Raw genomic sequence first — 20343 nt, forward strand, 5'->3', positions numbered from 1 at the left:
ACCAAGATTAGAGGCTCATTCTCTACAACCAGATAGTAGAGGTTAGGATCTGCATCACTCTTGACGAATCCCATCTTCTGCAAGTAGCCATCAATTCGACCGTACCATGCTCTAGGTGCCTATTTAAGCCCTGTTGTCACACAAAGTGTCTAGGCACCGCGACAACGCTCAGAGTAGGGCTGTCACTCTTGATCCTTACTCACTCCGTTTAGAATCTCTCCTAGGCAAGTCAAGGGGGGTAGTCCCTAAGGTAAATGGGTGATGATAGCCTGTGAAACATAGACTCTAGGAGATTTTAATGATGAATAACTTTATGAATTTAGAGCAAGTCTCGGTCAATTACGATAGATGGATTAAGATAAGACACAATTACAAGATATAAATGACTACAGACCAGTGCCTTATATATTGAATTAACCATAGACTAAGTAATACCAAGTCATCCAGAGAAAACCTATAGATGTGAAAAAGCGACGATCATGAACAATTAATGTAAATGCCCAAAAACTTTAACATGCAAGAGATTCTAGATTTAAAATGATTTTCAATAACTGCCCAGATCTAGATTCAATTAGCTTTCTCCAACAATCAATATGATTAAAACATTTATTGCACTTGACCATAGAAAAATATCAAAAACGCATTTAATCACCAAATAACACTAAGGAACTTCAAATTTTTAATGTGAAAAATGAATAAGTAAAATGGTTAATGAATTGAATTTTTAATGGACCGTAGGTCATATTAAAAATACTTAATGTGAAAGCGCAAGTCCTTTAATTTATTTCTTTAGAATCAATTCCTAAGAATTTTTTATTTTAGATTTTTAGAATTTTTAATGATTTTTTAATTTTGAGAATTTTAATTTTTTTAGGATTTTTAAATGTTTTTTTTAGATTTTTTATTATTGCTTTTTAATGAAAGTTTTTAAATGAAAACAAAAATAAAATAAAAAATTGAAATCATAAATCAAAGATTAAAAGTAAGGAAATCAAAACAAATCAAAAAATTAAAAAATAAAAGTCAAGACAACCAATTGAAATAAAATAAAATTTAAAAAATAAAAACCTAAGTTGAAAATCAAGTGAAAATAAATAAGAATGTGCATATGCTAAACCTAACTATATAGAAACCAAATAATAAAAAAAATCGAATGAAAAATAAAAAAGATAAAATGGAACCGAATAAAAAAAACTAACCCTAAGAAAACGCATATATCACAAAAAAAGTCGAATAGCTTGAGTTTGTGTGTATGCAGGCTCTGATGGCAGTGAAGGTTTCTACACTCAAGCAGCTGATGGGCAGACAACATGGAAGAGAAAGCGGGCAGAGGAATGGAGTTGTGGAAAGTTGGGTTTGGATGTAGGCAGCGACGGGAGGACTGCATACAGGTGATGAAGACTGCAGGAGAAGGAAAGAGAAGTTGCAGGTTGAGGGAGACTCAAAAAGACATCTACGGAGGGAGGCAGTGGCTGCGGTAATGGACACGGATCTTGGAGCAGTGGAGCTGTTTGTTTTGCAGGTATGCCGAATGGAGAAAAGGGCCGAAGGAGCAATGGTATGGACACAGATGTAGACAGAGCAGAGGAGAGGGACAAAATCACAGGGTTAAGGGGCTGGGCAGCGAAAATAAAAAAAGGGTTTTGTTTGCTGTGCAGGTGGAGCAAAGGGAAATGAGCGATGGGAGCCAGATGAGGCAGCCGCAGAGGGATCTTGAAGGCAACAACAGCGATGAGAGAACGCAGACAGAGGCTTGAGGGCTAAAAAAGAAATTTGAATTTTGCAACAAACCCAAAAACCCAAGTAGCAGATTAAAAACAATCGGACAAGTGATAGCCAGAAAACCTCAGCAATCCTGAATAAAATGTCAAATTCTTCTGCTTCAAATTTATTTATGAAACCCTTAAAAAAATATTTCTTCAAATTAAAAAAAAAAACTATGGAATCCGCCTGCCTTAGATTTGTTAATGAAACCCTCACAAAGTTTCCAGATCCGACAATAAAAAATAAATAAATTTAAACCCTTGGGCCGCAAAATATTTGAATAATATCCTTGGAAAATGATTTTGACGATCCCCAAAGATCCAAATTTTACCTTCCAGGGCCTAGATTTGGACTCTGTCTTGTTTTCTTCTTCAAATCTGTAGCTGCAAGACAACAAGAAACACCCAAACCTAAGTTGCACGAAACGGGGAAATGGGTACGAGTTTCCGAAACAGGGACCGATACGACACGCGACCTCCCCAAATTTTGGAAACGGGGAAACGCGAATGTATATATATATATATATATATATATATATATATAGGACATTTAAGAAATATGTGCAATCATAAAGCATATATAATACATTCTAATTTATTACATTATGATAAAATTGTCAATTGTCAATGCATAAACTATAAGTCTCTAAATTTACATCACGTTTACTCATGAATGATCACATAATGAAAATAGAAATATCCAAAATCAGCCACGAGAAATTTCTAATTTCTTGTCTCGTGCTTGATTGGGAGCCTCCTCCTACATAGTCGAACGACCTTAGTGCTTTTGATTAAATACAAGTTTCATACCCTAGTACCCTACATGCTCTTCATTATTGGGAGTCTCCCCTACATAGAGGGCTTGGTTCTCTTGATTAAATACAAGTTCCATACCCTAGTACATGATAAAATCCAATGGAAACATTGCAATCCCCCCAATCCTGAAATCCTGAAAAACAGATAAGTCTGCTAGATTTTGAGTGAGATCTAAAATTCTACTTTTTCCATATGAAATCCAATGAGGGCAAAACCACTCTCAAACATCTTGAGTCATTTTATGGTAATGTTAAAAATTTAAGTAAAAGGATGAAAATGAAAAATAAAGGAAAATATCACTTTTATTTTAAGAATTTAGCATTACCATGAACTGCATATGCCTCAAACTTCCTGATGAACTGCATATCAACACTAGGGAAAAAGTTCACTTTTATAACTTTAGACAGGCATCTACAAGCAACTAGAAGTCACTAGGATAACCTAAAAATAAATTAGAAAACAAATTAAAAAAAACACAAGTAAAAAGCTGAAACGTCAGTCGTACGGCCCTGAAATGCGTTTCAGGCCGTACTGGCCATGTTTCAGTTTCGTGAAACATGGCAGTACGGCCTGAAACACATTTTAAGACCGTACCACATGCGTATCAGCGTTTCATACTTGTTTCCGTACAGAAACGCCCCCTTGCGCTACGTTTCCTGCAACATAGACCCAAACTATATATACAATGAACCAAAAAACTAAAACACTTAAAACCCAAGTCAGAAAATTGAAAATAATCACAGATCTATGTACATGAATGGCAGATCTATCAGATCTAGGGAGTGTGAGTCCAACTCCGCTCTTAGATCTGATAATCTGAGGTTCTCAACAATCAGATCTATCGATTTAACACAGAAAAAAATAAATAAATAAATAAACAAATAAATAAATAAATAATAATAATAATAATAATAATTTTTTTAAAGTTTAACGGAGGTGCTGAGCTCAAAACCCTTCATGAATCACCCATAAAAAAAAATATTATGATAAGTCCAGGATCAAATTAAGCTAGGCTCTTCAGAAAACATAGATCGGGAGTTGGATGGTCCAACTAAAAACTTCCCCGAAGGCCGATGATCTAATAATCAAGAATTTCCTGCAAAACTCAATTCAACTATCAACATAGAGCGAAAAAACGATAATAAAATTCAAATAAATAGAGATACCTGCTATTATATTCAAAACTTAAATTATCATTCAAACCCCAGCGACTGAGCAAGATACCTATACTCAAATCACTCTTCAGAAAGCTATCATCAATGGCTAAAAAGAAATCTATGCATGAAAATGACACATCTTACAGTATTTTCATGAAGAGTAACACCAGCAGAAATTAACCCCAAAGTCTTTCTTTATTTCTCATAAAAAGATTACAAGAGAGCCTTTTGCTTAGCACACAATCAAAAGATCGGATGAACTGACTGACAAATGACCTCCTATTTAAAGATAAATCCTCCAAAGGCTAGTTCGAGCGATCCGCGCCAAAGCAATCTCGACCGTTGATGAGGATCAAAATTTCTTTTAATCTCATCCGTCGAAATTTCAAATTCTTCAGGAAATTCGAATTTTTCAAGTAAATGCATTTTAATTAATTCAAAAATTAAATTTTTGAATTAATTTCCTCAAAATTTTGACTTTGACTTAACCCCAGGGACCAAAGGCTTAAAATTTAGCAAAACAATCAATTTACCTTAGTCTCGGGACCTCTTAAAATTTAATTTTTAAGGACCGACGAATTTTGCCTTCTAAGAATTTAAAGTTACTTAGAATGTAGAATTAATTAAATTTCTGGTTTAGGATTTTAATTCAATTTTGCCAAAATTTTTAATTAATTAACCTATGAGGGAATAAATTATTTTTCCAACCCTCAAGGCAACTTTACATCATGATTTTTTACATTTTTTACATCTCAAGGGGGAAAACCCATTTGCAAAAGACCTTCATAGACTACTCAATTCTGCAACATAAATATAATCTAGCAGACTAAGCAATTTGTAATAAAATAACCTAACCAAATAGTTAGGATTATTCTCAAATCACTTTTACATAGACTCGATCTAGAACACTAGGACTCCCCTAAGATCCCAGTGACAAAATCCATTCCGACTTTGGGGTAAGGCTGAAGGAAAACTCTACCGACCATCTGAGAATGGATCGGTGAGACAAAAAACCTCCCGGAATGTAAATCGTCACCAGAAAAGTGGGTTTAACGAGGTAATTACATACACGACACAGATTTGCTAAGATTATTTACATTATACACATGCAGAATGGGTTTACATTATAAGATGATAATTAAGCTAATGATGATAGCTAGACGACACGAACACATCGATCAGGCACTATCCCTTTTGCGAAAAAAAGGGGGTGTACTGCTATGGGTTGTTGACACGTAGGTCAACATTTGGCTCTACTTGGGAACAGGTTGTTGCACTGGAGGAATGTGAGAATCCAGAATCTGCATCCACGCAACACACAACGTAACATAAGTAGCGTCCATCCTAAAATCATCATATAACATTAAGCACGGGAAAGATTATAAGCTCTTCATTTATTAACTAGTCTAATAACATGAAAAACACAAATGTAACTACAAAATGAAATACTGAAATGACAGGGCATAAGGTTAGAAATACAATACAAAGATGCCCCATGGCATCAAATGCATTCAATATAGTGCATACTGAGAATTTGCCTGCTTTCAGGCAAATCTGTCGGTTGTTTCTCGGATGTGCCTTGTCCAATTATGCATACGGTAGGACTTTTTCCTATCCGAAAATCAAGTTGTTCGCGACCATCTGATGCATCAAATCGCTTTCTCATTCTCTTTCTCTTGCACTTTTTCTTTGTGGCAGGTTGTATCACTGATGATGTGGAACATTCTGCTTCAAAACTCTCAGATGAAGTATGTAAGATATGCATGACATGTCTTTCTTCATTTTACATCTGCTCTATCAAGAATGATGGATCAGTGGCACAAGTGTCATGAGTAATAACTTTACCTTTTTTAATTTCTTCTTTGATCATGTCATTCTTAGTTAAATCTTCGTTAATGGAGTTAGCCTCTTTCTCAGGATATTCGCAACAAGATGGGACCTGTGATTTCCTCTCTTCCAACCTCTTATGTAGTGAACCCATTTCTCTGGCTTGTCTTACTATTAACTTCGCTTGATTGAGTTCATTTTTCATGAATTTTTCTTGTAGAGTGACATGATTAGCTTGCATAGCCTTTATTTGATTCTGAATAATGGACATCTGATTAGAATGATTAACTTCCATTATTTTTAATCTGTTTTCGATGATATGTATTCCATCTGTATTTATGACACATGGTACCTGCTTTTCTTCTATGGCCAATAATCTATTTTGAAGAGATATTTGACCAACTTCCATGTCCTTTATAATTTTATCATTCTTTTCTTTCATGCCCATGAAACAGTTTTGCATATAGTTTATTTCTTTCTTATGATTTGCTTGTATGGTAGCTAACTGATTATTATAGTTGAAACGCATGATGGTCATTTCTTCATCCATAGTTGACAATTTGTTCTGAATCAAACTTATTTCTTCTTGATAACTTGCTTCCATGGCAGTCACTTGATTTGAATGATTGAATTCCATGATCGTCATCTTTTCCTCTAGGACTAATAACTTGCTTTGCATCAAATTAATTTCCCTGTCATGATTAGCTTTCATGGTTTCCATTTCCTTAGCGTGCTAACTCTGCATGTCGGTTACGTGATCAGAGTGTTTAATTTTCATGATTTCCATCTCCTTATCATGTTTTTCCAGGTGGGTGTACAAAGTCCTCATATCCTTGACGTAATCAGTTACAAATTTTTCTTGATTAAGTTCCATATTTTTTACCAACTGCGTTTCACTGAACTGCATGTCTTTAACCAACTGCTTTAGTTCTTCTATAATTTTCTTATCATTTTCCCTTTCATTGTCGACACTGATTTGATAACTTGTTCCTGCTTTTCCACTATCATGGACTTGTCTTGCAACGGTACAAGTGGATGGCACATTCTGATATGGAGAATTGTCTTGAAATCTTTCATTGACAGTTGGATCCTTTACAAGATCACTTTCATTATGTTGCATAATTTTAGGGGCACAAGGCGATCTACCTTGATAACCATATCTATCTGAAAAAGCATTGATGATGTCTTGTAAAGAAGTGAAAGAATCTTCAGGACAATTATTAAACCAATTCAAAGCATCACCCTCTAAAGAAAAGGCAAATAGACGCATCTTGACATCTTCATGTTTATATTGGGGAGAACTACAATATTTGATTATTATATGAGTAAACCTGCATAGATGCTTTCTAACAGCAATGTTCCACCAAGTCTCCAGGACAGGGAGACGTGGGTGCGGGGAGACGCACAAGGGGGACGTGTGGGAGTACCCTCAAATTTTAGGGAAATTTAGGGGGGACGGGGGGACGTTGGGGTATATAATTTTTTTTCCTTTTTAATATATATATATATATATTTCAAATTCATATTCAATAATGAAAGCATAAATAGAATGATACATACATAATTGAATTAAATAATGAAATACATTGATCCATACTCATCATCCTTACTAATACATACATGATTCATCCATAAACCATGAGATTCAATAATGAAATACTTTGATCCATATTCAATATTCATTATTCACCATTCTCGAATCTACATTGATTTAAAAATTAAATTCATCATTCATCATTCTAGATTCTAAATTGATTTAAAATTAAAATTCATCATTTATCATTCTAGAATCTAATTAGTACTAAGCAAAATAGACTATAATAGATACTGAAATCTAAAGACTGGAATAGTAAATTGATATAACTAAAACTCGAAAACTATGGAGTGATGAGTCTAAAAGTCACTCTAAAGTACACAGAGGGCTTGGTGCTCTTGATTAAATACTAATTCCATACCCTTGTACATGACAAAATGCAATGGAAACATTGCACTCCATCGAATCCTGAATTCCTGAAAAATTGATCTAAAGACTGGAATAGTAAATTGATATAATTAAAACTCAAAAACAATGGAGTGATGAGTCTAAAAGTCACTCGAAAGTACAGAGAGGGCTTGGTGCTCTTGGTTAAATACCAATTCCATACCCTTGTACATGACAAAATGCAATGGAAACATTGCACTCCATCGAATCTTGAATTCCCGAAAAACTATTAAGTTTGCTAGATTTTGAGTGAGATCTAAAATTCTACTTTCTCCATATGAAATCCAATGAGGTCAGAACCACTCTCAAACATCCTAAGTCATTTCATGGTAATGTTAAAAATTTAAGTAAAAGGATGAAAATGAAAGATAAAGGAGAATGTCACTTTTACTTTCAGAATTTAACATTACCATGAATAGCATAGCATTAGTATGGAAATATGGTCAAATACTACGTTTTCCCTATCATAAATCATTGTTTACAAGCAAATTTAAGGGGGGACGCATAGCTCATTTTGAGGGGGGACGCCCAGGAGTCCCCCTTTTGGGGAGTTGCGTCCCCCACACTAGGGAAACGTCCCCCCTACATCTCCCCGCGTCTCCCCAAAAAGGGGATGTGGGGAAATGTTTCCCCAGACGTCCCCCCGTCCTGGTTGCGTGGGGTGCGAGGGGTGCGCGCACCTGACCCTGGGGGATGCGTCCCCGTGGAACACTGTCTAACAGTGACTGAATCACCACCTGAGAACAAAGGCAATTTACGAATGGCCTCTTCTGGTATATCATGGAGAAAATCAGTAAAATGACATGGGGTAAACAAATCATCCATGATGACTTGCTTGAAGGGATAAGGAGGGACCAAATGGATGCTAGAGAGAGAACCCTACTCAAGAAAATCAAGAGATCAACAAGAAGCGAGCTTCTATTAGAAATTCTTGTAAGAAATGAAAGAAGTGGATTTTCCACTTGAACATGAATCTAGCTCTAAGATCCAAAAGGCAAACAATTGGATATAAGGGAAGGTTTCTCGTTTGAGAAATAATAGATGAATAAGTGGAGTCGCCACCCAACCAAGAAATGAACCGATATGTCCAGGTGCTAAAGGTGCAGATGAAACGATTAATGAGATGACGAAAGGAAAGGCGATGAAAAGATCAAATGACGCTAGGAAATGTTATGTCGTTTGACAGGCTAATGAATGGCGGAAAAGATGAGATGATTAAAATGATGTCGAAGAAACCAAGGACATAAAAAACTTTGTCCCCGGTGGCAATGCCAAGAAGTGTTGGATTTTCCGGCTCAATTGAGAGATGAGAAATATGAAAGATGAATGTCGTAAAGCCAAGGCCCAATAAATCGGTCCCCGGCAACGGCGCCAAAAAATGTTGTCGCATAGAGTGTCTAGGCACCGCGACAACACTCAGAGTAAGGGTTGTCACACTTGATCCTTACTCACTCCATTTAGACTCTATCCTAGGCAAGTCAAGAGGGGTCGTCCCTAAGGTAAATGGGTGATGATAACCTGTGAAACACAGAGTCTAGATTTTAATGATGAATAACTTGATGAATTTAGAGCAAGTCTCGGTCGATTGCAATAGATGGATTAAGATAAGAGACAATTACAAGATATAAATGACTACAGACCAGTGCCTTTTATATTGAATTAACCATAGACTAAGTAATAACAAGTCATCCAAAAAAAACCTAAAGATGTGAAAAAGTGACGATCATGAACAATTAATGTAAATGCCCAAAAAATTTAACATGCAAGAGATTCCAGATTTAAAATGATTTTCAATGACTGCCTAGATCTAGATTCAATTAGCTTTCTCCAACAATCAATATGAGTTAAAATGTTTATTGCACTTGACCATAGAAAAATATCAAAAATGCATTTAATCACCAAATAACACTAAGGAACTTCAAATTTTAAATTTTAATTATTCCTTAAGCAATAACTTCAATGTGAAAAATGAATAAGTAAAATAAATCAAAGGGTTAATGAATTGAATTTTTAATGGGCCATAGGCCACATTAAAAATACTTAATGTAAAAGCACAAGTCCTTTAATTTATTTCTTTAGAATCAATTCCTAAGAATTTTTTTTTTTAGATTTTTAGAATTTTTAATGATTTTTTAATTTTGAGAATTTTAAATTTTTTAGAGATCTTTAAATGCTTTTTTAGATTTTTTAAATTTTATGATCTTTTATTATTGCTTTTTAATGAAATTTTTAAATGAAAAAAAAAAAAAAAAAAAAATTGAAATCATAAATCAAAGATAAAAAGTAAGGAAATCAAAAAAAATTAAAAAACTAAAAAATAAAAGTCAAGACAACCAATCGAAATAAAACAAAATGAAAGAAATAAAATCAAATTTAAAAAGTAAAAACCTAAGTTGAAAATCAAGTGAAAATAAATAGGAATATGCATACGCAGTTGGTAAAAAACCAGATGAGGCAGCCACAGAGGATCTTGAAGGCAACAATAGCAAATGAGAGAACGCAGACAAAGGCTTGAGGGCTAAAAAAAATTTGAATTTTGCAGCAAACCCAAAAACCCAGGCACCAAATTAAAAACAATCAAACAAATGATATCCAGAAAACCTCAGCAATCCTGAATAAAATGTCAAATTCTTCTACTTCAAATTTATTGATGAAACCCTTAAAAAAATATTTCTTCAAATTTAAAAAAGAATTATGGAATCCACTTGCCTTAGATTTGTTAATGAAACCCTCACGAAGTTTCCAGATCCAACAATAAAAAATAAATAAATTTAAACCCTTGGGCCGCAAAATATCTAAATAATATTCTTGGAAAATGATTTTGACGAACCCCAGAGATCTAGATTTTACTCTCCAGGGCCTAGATCTGGACTCTGCATAGTTTTCTTCTCTAGATCTGTAGCTGCAAGACAACAAGAAACACCCAAACGATATATACAATGACCCAAAAAACTAAAACCCATAAAACCCAAGTCAGAAAATTGAAAATAATCACAGATCTATGTACATGAATGGCAGATCTATCAGATCTAGGGAGTGTGAGTCCAACTCTGTTCCCAGATCTAATAATCTCTAGGGCTCATCAACATCATTTTTGCAGGGATTATATCCAGATTTTGCAGTCCAAGGGTTTAAATAATTTTTTTTTAATTGGAAGATTTTTTTTAATGACTTCACTAGTAAATTTTAAGCAGCAATATAACATCATAATCTAGAAAATTTTGGGTTTTATTGGGCACCAATTTTCTTTCTACTTGTTGCCTGGGTTTTTGTTTTGGAGTCTTGCTAAAAAAATTTTGATTTTTTCAAGGCCCACAGCCTTTTGTTGTTGCCTGCATTCTATTCAAATTTGCAAACCCCAGCTTTGCTGCCATTTCTCTCTGCGTTTTCCTCAAACCTCCACTGCATCCGCTACTTTCTTCGTGCGCTGTCCCTTCCTCATCGCTGTCATTTCTACAGCTGCCTAAACCCTACATCGTAGCTCCCATTTGCTCTCCGCCTTGCTACCGCAAACCCTCTCCCGCAGCCTTTCCTCCCTCAACGCTGTAGTCTCACCCCTTCCTCGTTGCCTTTCCTTTCGCGTACATCTTTTCTCCTTTCTGCTACCCGTATCCCCTTCATGTCCTCCATCCCACCTCGCTGCCTAACCTGCATTCCATCGGCCCTCATTTCCCTTGACCTGCATCTTCAAGCGCTGCTCTAACCTGCATCCCTTCCTCTCCAGCCCCATCCATTCATTCATCCACTGCCCTATTCTCCGTTGCCATCAAACCCTCGTTGCAGCCACGATCCTCACTCCGTTGGCTTGCTTTAATCCGCCGTCGAGTCTCCTCTTTCCCCCTGCCATCGAGCTCCACACCTACACACACGCACAGTAAAAAACTTTTGATTTTCATGTTTTATGAGTTAAGTTAGGTATTATTCTTATTTAGTTTAGTTTAGGTTAGTCTAGATGTTAACGCATTCGATTTTCTTTTACATACTTTGGGTTAGTTTTTATTTCTTTTTTGTTATTACTTCAAATTCATTTTTTTTTTTTTTAGTTTTTATCTATGATTTTAATTTTGATTTCAAAAAATCCTAAACATTTAAAAACCTATAAAATTTAAAATTCTCAAAATTTAAAAAAATTCTAAAAATTAAAAACTTTAAAAAATCATAAAAACCTCCAAATCATAAAAAAAATCTAAAAAATCCTAAACATTTAAAAATCCTAAAAAATTTAAAAATCATAAAAAATCTAATTCTGGTGACTAAAGAAATAAATTAAAGGACTTGCACTTTCACATTAAAATTTTTAATGTGGCCTATGGCCCATTAAAATTTCGATTTATTGATCCTTTTGATTTACTTTGTCAATGAAAACATTTTGATTTCTTCATTTGCCACATTTAATTAATTTCCTAAGGAACGATTGAATTGCTAACTTAAAATTTCTTGGTGTTTCTGGTGTTAAGAGCAAAATCTAAAATTTTCATGATTTTTCTATGTCAAGTGCGATAAGCATTTAAAATCATATTGACTATTGGAGGAAGTTAAATGTTCAAGATCTGAATTCTTAACGATAATCATTTTAAATCTGGAATCTCTTGCATGATACAGTTTTGCGCGTTTATATTGATCATACCTGATTGCTATGTTGCACGGGTACCCACACCCGGGGGTGGGGTTCTCGAACCCATCCCGGGTTCCCGCACCCAAGTACCAAATTCGGGTATAGGTTCTTCCCAGACGAACCCAGAAGAACAGGGTTCTTCCATGAAGAACCGGGTTCTTCAAAAAAAAAATTGGGTTCTTTTCCTTTAACGGGTTCACGGGTTCTTGGGTTCTTCGGGTTGGGTTCTTCATTAAAAAAACTATATTAAAAATTTAATTTTCAAATAATTTTTTTATCGAAATTTTAAAAATAACTTATAACAAAGGTAAAAAACTTAAAAAACCCTAAATCTTTAAGACTTTAACTCTTTATGAACGCACACAAGCAAATATTTGATACGTGATTACTGATTTCATTTAACTTTCAAGTTTTTTCCATTTGGTTGAGGCTTGAGCCGTCCCCGTTTACCATTTCCAGTGGCAGTGGGCAGCTTCAGCAGCAGTGGGCAGCTTCAGCGGCAGTGGACAGAGCAGCGTCAACGGCAGTGGTATTTACAAGTTTTCGTTTTCAATTTTATTATTCCATGAAAAAGTTTCACAAGACCCGCGTGTGAAAAATATAGGTGCATTATATTACACATTTGAATAGTGAACACCCACAGGGGCTCAACTACATTAAGCAGAATTGTCGGAATGAATGTCACAATTTCTTGCTGTTTCGGACTGTCTGCAACATGAGCCACAACTGTCAGTCCACTTTTATACACTCAATTTGCCTCCTACAGCTGCAACATAGTCCCTCCTCCTTGTTGTTGTCAAACGCTGAGCTGTAGGGCTTGATTCATGCCACTGTTTACACAAAACAGCTCACTGTTCACTAAGGAACAGACCTCGGCCTCCCTATGTAGACTCCTGTACCCAACCGAAGCCCTAAACAGAGATGACAATGCCACAAACTTACCTCTACTCAGCCCAGACTTGTTAAATTTTTAATTTTTTATACTATATACTATAATATGAGAAGTATACGTTTCAGTTCTTTTAACCTGAAATAGTTGCAATTAGATTAATAAAGCGCAGAAAATCTTCATCATTTTTTGCATTAATGAATGGCATTACATAAATGCATTCATACATTGAATATAGCTCTGTGCTATTCTTTACAATATAAACCGTTCAGTGAGAATGTATTTCAAATTTTCAACTCAATCATCTACACAACATTCAAGCCAGTTCATTATCTACCCTCTAACAATGGTGTTGCTTGCCCTTGCAATGTAATTTCACCATGGATCAACAAAATCCAATTAAATGGTTCAGAATTTGTTCAGGAAAAACAGTTCATAGTATATATATTTTAATTTTTGAAAATTTGAATCATTACATTTGTCATTAACATATAAATTCTGTGGGTTTTTTAAGGCTTGTGGCTACATTAAAGTATAAATTATGGCTGCTGGCAGCATATATTTCACTGCTGTCCCACCAAACACACAAGGCAACCCAATAAAATAAAGTTTAAAATGTTGAATCTTTGAGAACTCAGAATACTTTAGGATGTTTGAGCGTACTCCTGAGTTTGTAGGAAACTTGGCTAGTGTATCTCAGTCAGCTGTGTGTGACAAAATCTGTCCCAAGTTTCACCAAAATAGCTGAGTCTAGCATTTATCCTAGTATGTATTTTGAATTTTCAGTTTTAGTAGTAGCCTTGAGCTCTCTCACATATAAAATATAATTATTAAAATTTAATATTATTATATTACCCGACGAACCCACGCACCCTGTTTCCAAAAATGTTGTCCCCGTCCCCATCCCCATCCCCACACCCACATTTCCTGGCAACATAGCCTGATTGTCATTATTCATCACATATTGGAAAATTGTTCTGGAGAGCTTGTTTTATTTAGTCTATGGTTAATGTTCACATTAAAGGCACTATTCTGTAGTCATTTTTATCTTTTGATTGTGTCTATCTATCTCAATTGACTAAGACTTATTCTAAATTCATCAATTTGTCCATCATTAAAATCTCCCAGAGCCAGTGTTCCACAGGCTTTCTCATCCATTTATCTTAGGGACTACCCCCCTTGACTTACCTAGGAGAGAGTCTAAATGGAGTGAATAAGGATCAAGAGTGACAGCCCTTACTCTGAGCGTTGTCGCGATGCCTAGACACTTTGTGTGACAACAAGCCCATACAGAGCTTTCTTCAATCTGCATACATGAGATTCCTTCTCACGAGTCTCAAAACCTTCTAGGTTGTTCAATGTATACTTCTTCTTCTATCACCCCATTCAAGAACGTTGTCTTGACATCCATCTGGTGAATCTCCCACCCCATCTGAGCTGCAAGGGATATCATGGATCTAAAAGAAATATACTGGCTACTGGTGCGAAGGTTTCTTTGTAGTCTATTCCTTCCTTCTAAGCAAACCCCTTAGCCACAAACTTGGCTTTGTATTTTTCTACATTGCCATCTGCAGCGTATTTGACTTTGTAGAGCCATCTCAACCCTACAACTAACCTATCTTGAGGCCTAGGTACCACTTCTCAGACATCATTGACCATTATGGAACTGTATTTCTCCACCATAGCATCTACCCATACTTGATGTTGAACGACCTCCTGAAAATTGGAGGGTTCTCCAACCTGAGCCACCAAGGCTTGGTATCTGTCTAGTTGTCTACGCTCCCTTTTCTCGTTCCTCGGTGCCCCGACAAAATCCTCCACATCTCGTAGTATTTGACGAAGTTCCCGGCTCGCTCTACCACTGGTAGTGGGTATATCTATTTGTTCATCCTCTTCCTGAGGTTCCACCTCTGGAGTTGTCTTTAGGAGAAATACTAGCGTTGGTTTCTGTTGGTCGAAGTGGTTGTATCAATGGATCATCCTTTGACTGCTCTTCAAAAGGCATTTCTCGGGATTTTCTAAAGGCTTTGTCCTCCATGAACTTCACATCCTATTGGATTACGATCTTCCTATTCCCCGGAAGATAGACTCTATATGCCTTAGCATTCTCGCTATATCCTACAAGATATCCTTTCTCTGCAGTCTGATCCAATTTCTTCCTCTTCTCTTCGGGTACATGGTAGTATGCCAAACTCCCAAATATCCTTAAATGACTCACTTCAGGCTTCTTACCAATGAAGACACTCTCTGGAGTAATCTTACCTAATGCCCTGTGAGGAGTCTTGTTCTGGATATACACTGTCGTGTTGCATGCTTCTGCCCATAGAAACTTGGGCATATCCTGATCATACAACATTGCCTTGGTTGCTTAAACAATAATCCGGTTCTTCCTTTCTGCTACTCCATTCTACTCCGGATTATAAGGGGTTGTCCACTGTCTTCTGATGCCTTCCCTTGTGCAAAAATCACTGAAGTCCTTGTTGATGTATTCTCAACAATTGTCTGAGCGCAATATCTTTATCTTCTTTCCTATCAGATTCTCAACTAGAGCCTTGAACTCTTTGAATCGACCAAAAACCTCATCCTTGGTTTTTAGAAAGTAGATCCAAGTCTTTCTGGAATGGTCATCAATGAAGGTGACGAAATATTCGGCACCACTAAGAGCTTTTGTGGACATGGGTCCACAAGAATCTGAGTGTATCAATCCCAGAACACTCTTAGCCCTATTGTTGCTTCTTGGAAATGCTGCCTTACTGTACTTGCCTAGTGCGCATCCTCTGCATACATCATCTCATTTGGTACTTAATTCTGGAGCTCCCGATATTGTTTTCTCGAGAATTCTTAGATCCCCATCATGTAAGTGTCCCATCCTCATGTGCCATAGTTCATTCAAATCTTTATCCCCACTATTGCCTATCAGTGCCATTGGAGATTCTAGTTGTAATCTATACAGGTTGTTACTTCGTATTCCAATCTGGGCCTTCTTTTTCCAACTTGGGCGTTTGACATATACTTTCTCCTTAATGAAGAAAACGACATAGCCCTTGTTTTGAAGATGAGATACAGAGAATAAGTTCATCCCAATCCTGCCACATGCAACACATTGGTTGCTCGAAGTCGATCCCCTGCTTCTGTTTGAAAGACTACAGTACCTCTTCCTACGGGGGTACACTTTGCCTTATTTCCCATGGTGATCTGAAAATTCATCCTTTCTTCCTGATAATTTGAAAAACATTATCGTATTCCTGTCATATGCCAAGAAGCTCCACTATCTATATACCAAACCTCAGAGGAGGCAAAACTTTCTAGGCAGGTGACTTCTTCTTCCAGTCTAGAAGCTAACATAGAGTAATCGTGATCCATGTTCTTCATGATCTCTTGTTTCTTTGGAGATCTGCATGAGTCCCTCTGAGTTGATGTCTCGACATCACGCTCCTGACTTATAACAAATTCTTCTATCCTGTTGCCCAATCTCTGCTCTGATACCATGTGAAAATTTCTAATATGAATTAGACTACAACAATTGATTTATTTCACCTACTTATTTCTCACAATAAGTTATTTACGAAAAACCCTTCAGTAAATATTAAAATAAATTCTATTGCAGTTATCACATAATTACATAGAGAAAATAACAGTGATATATAGCCACAAAAATCAATCACATCAACACAATTGTTTTTGGACAATTGTCCCCAGAAAAACCCAATGTGGGAAGACCGGTGCAGCAGATGAGGGTTTTATTAATATTCAGCAACAATCGCTTTACAAGGAATGATTTTACAGAGAAACTAAGACACTACTAAGAGAAAACACCCGAGACAAAGTTTCTCCTCTTCCTGGAGAAGTTCTGACACCATGGAGACCCTTCACTCACCTTTATGTCACTTCTGCATCCCTCTGCGTCACTCTGTGTCAGCCTGCATCTCCAATGGTGCGGTCTTCCTGCTCTTCCCTCTGCGTTATCTTTCTAATGCCCTGTGTCACCTCCTCCTCAGTCACTAACTGTTGTTGATGCCCTCCTCTTCCTCCACCCTGCAACTCTCCATCTGAAATCGAACTCCTTCCCCTTGAGAATCGATTTCCCTCAGGGTACTGAGTATTTGCCTAGTGTATCTCCAAATGATTCTCAAGTCTTCTCTTATACTTTTCCTATTGATGAATCAACGACCGAGATGAAGTCTCTAATCAACAACTAAGATTAATACATACTTGATCCTCGTCTCTTAGAAGCTTCTCACCAATATCGTTATTAATACTCATTAATATTTTTATGTTCCTAAGATTAGACTTAGGAACCCATTAAAAATATTAATTATTTTAATATCTCCTCATCTGGGCGGAATTTCTCCAAACGATTTCTAGGTTTTGGAGATCTCATGTGTTTTAGCCCCTCCACAAAATTTCGGAGCTAGAGCACATCCGATGCTACCCAAAATCTACATGAACAAAAGACTCTTAGAACAGGGATGAATTGTTATTGTGATAAATGCCAAATGAGGAGAATCACTTGTCAATATATACATGTCTAAACAAGTGGGTTTTGACCAAGGGTCAAACCCCTTCATGAGGTGGCGCTGACCTATCAAACTGGGGCTGACTTGAATGTGAAAATTCCCCTAACTGGAATCCCTACTACAGCAACTGATGAAAGTCTCCTACTTGTTAGATTTACATGAACAAGTTATTTGTAGTTTCCTACAACAAACATCAAAATACATAAACTATAGCCTACACCATTTAAAATAATATGCCGAAACAAGAAACTTAACAATAGAGAAAGATACAACACAAATGACATAGTTGTTTTTGGACAAACGTCTCCGAAAAAACCCAATGCGGAAAAACTGGTGCAACAGATCTGAGGGTTTTTATTATTAAGCAGAAGTATTTCTAAATACAACCTCCAGATGCCTTGTTGGAAATGCAGTACAGAGAATATCACTCGAAAGAAGAAATTAGTGATATTACATCACTCTACACTATAATTTCAAGCTGATCCGGCAGCTAAACCAACGAGTTCCCCCACTACTTTTGCGCTGCCCCTACGTGGGCCTGCATCAGCCTCTAAGTCACTACATCACCTCTATTGGGAATCGATTTTCTCTCAGGAGCTGATTCCAGCCCTCCCGGCTCAGAAACGTCAACCTCCTTAGGGAATTTTGACTTCTGCGTGAAGGCTTTGCGCTGATCTGCGTAGGCTCTACGTGAGCCCTTCCTGGCTCTACGTCACCCTCTCTGCCAACTGTGTTGCCTCTTCTATGTGTCTCTCTGCCTCTCTGTTGAGTATTCTTGGCTCCAGAGAAGATCCTCCAGCCAAAACTCTCTCTGCCCCTCTCTGCGTGATCACTACAAAATCACTGTGTTGCCTCTAGCTTCAACAATTCAATCTCACTGATCAACTCTCTATGTGTCTTCCAATGACCCTCAAGCCTCCTTAAATAATCTTCTCATTGACATTCAATGGCCTAGATTAGAAGCTAATCAATGGCTAAGATCATTTCTGCTTGATCCTCGTCTTTTTCTAGAAGTTACACCCACACTTAGATTAATACCCATTAATTATTTTAATTTCCTACGTTTAGACTTAGGGACCCATTAAAAATAATTAATTATTTTAATAAAACTGTCTGCGAGTGGAATTTCTCAAAACACTTTCTAGATTCTTTGTAATACATGTGCCCAAGCCTCCCTGCAAAATTTGAGACTTAGAGCACATCCGATGCTACCAGAAATCAACATTGAACAGCATAATAATAATAATTTTTCTTTTGGCTTTGTTGACAAAAATACCCACCACAGCTACATATTTTCAACACAACCTGCAATGACACCTACTTTTTATTCTACTTCATGAAAATGTAATTGTAAGCTAGTTCTTGCTCATATAAGTTTTTTTAATGAAAAAATGTCTTTTATATTAATATCAAAACTACAAAGTACAAAACCAACTCACATCTATCCAAATAAGAGCAAAAATGTCCTTAAAATAGTTCGATCCTGACAAGCACAATCCTTGGTATCTTTCATAGTGAAAGTTCCCTTTGCTCTAAATTGGGCCTCGGGTTCATCATTCAACAACCCACGACAAGATTCTAAAGAAAATTATGAGTTGTAAACTGAGTTACATCTCATCCTCCAGATGGAATCCAGACAGACTAAAACACTAAGCCAAATTCCTCGGAAGTGAGGTGAAGCAACAACCTTAGAATCACCTTGTAAGGTTCCAAAAGTAGTTTCCTACATAGGATATGATTCTGTGAGGTCCAATTCAGATCCCAGTAAGCTCTGGATCACCTGCATTTCCCAAGAAACACAGTGGTTTCTTACATCCGCTATGAAATCTATACATAGCTATCAAGTTCACATTTACCTATCAAATGCCTATGTTTTCTGTACGAAAAGTTTTATTCTTCAAATCTGTCAATATTTGATATTATCATGTAATATTCAGTTCGTGTTTCACCTCATGTTTTAAGGTGAATCAATCATTTATCTGTATTTGTGCAGATTACATAGCAGAATTTCACCTGCTCTTATGTCAATCTGAAGGTATGGCAATCTTATGCCAACTGCATGGAAAGATATCATATACCTCACCATATCAAGGGCATTGCAACGATTCGTGATTGGTCAGTCAAATTAGTTGCAGCGGGCATCATGATGTTAACCAATCATATTTGACTATGTTTTTTAACATTCTTATAGATTGTAGATTATAAATGGTAACCTGAGGCATATTTTCTATTTTATCTAGAATTTGTGCAATGCCATCTCCTTGTGTGTGACAAATGAAATGTGACCATCAAATGGAATCTGTCAATGATTAATATTAGAAAATGATATTCAGTTTGTGTTTGAGCTCATGTTTTCAGTTGAATCAATTGTTCAAATAAGTTTCTGTGAATTACATAGTAGAATTCCATTTGCTCTAATCATTTATGTCAATCTGAAGATATTACAATATTTTTCCAATGTTTAAGTGACTTCAATTTTCTCATATTACATTATATTGTATTGTCATGAATATAATGTCTTTATATATGTACCCATAGAAATTTTAATGGTTAATTTTTTTAATTATTATTTTTGCATATATATTTTAAAATAGAAAATAAAAGCCCTATAATGTTTCTTGTAGCGAAACCTGAGAATTTATGTTTCACGTACTGTACCCATTCCGTGGTCCATTTTGCATTTCTTGTTTCTGGTAACATAGATCTTTATAAGATGTGTTGCTTGATGTACCGTTCTCTGTAGTAATGTGAAAATAAAATGCATGTTTCTTGAAAATA

At 36.2% G+C, this 20343-nt stretch overlaps 1 protein-coding gene across 2 annotated transcripts in view; it reads right to left on the reverse strand.

The window, feature by feature from the left end:
* Positions 1 to 20343, reverse strand: part of LOC149186940 (ABC transporter G family member 28-like) — a 581368-nt gene that overhangs the window by 400587 nt on the left and 160438 nt on the right. The window lies entirely within an intron of this gene.

Source organism: Pinus tabuliformis, chromosome 3_1 (assembly GCF_031772625.1).
Source record: "Pinus tabuliformis cultivar Carrire ecotype Pingquan chromosome 3_1, CPIR1, whole genome shotgun sequence".
NCBI classification, from domain to species: Eukaryota; Viridiplantae; Streptophyta; class Pinopsida; order Pinales; family Pinaceae; genus Pinus; species Pinus tabuliformis.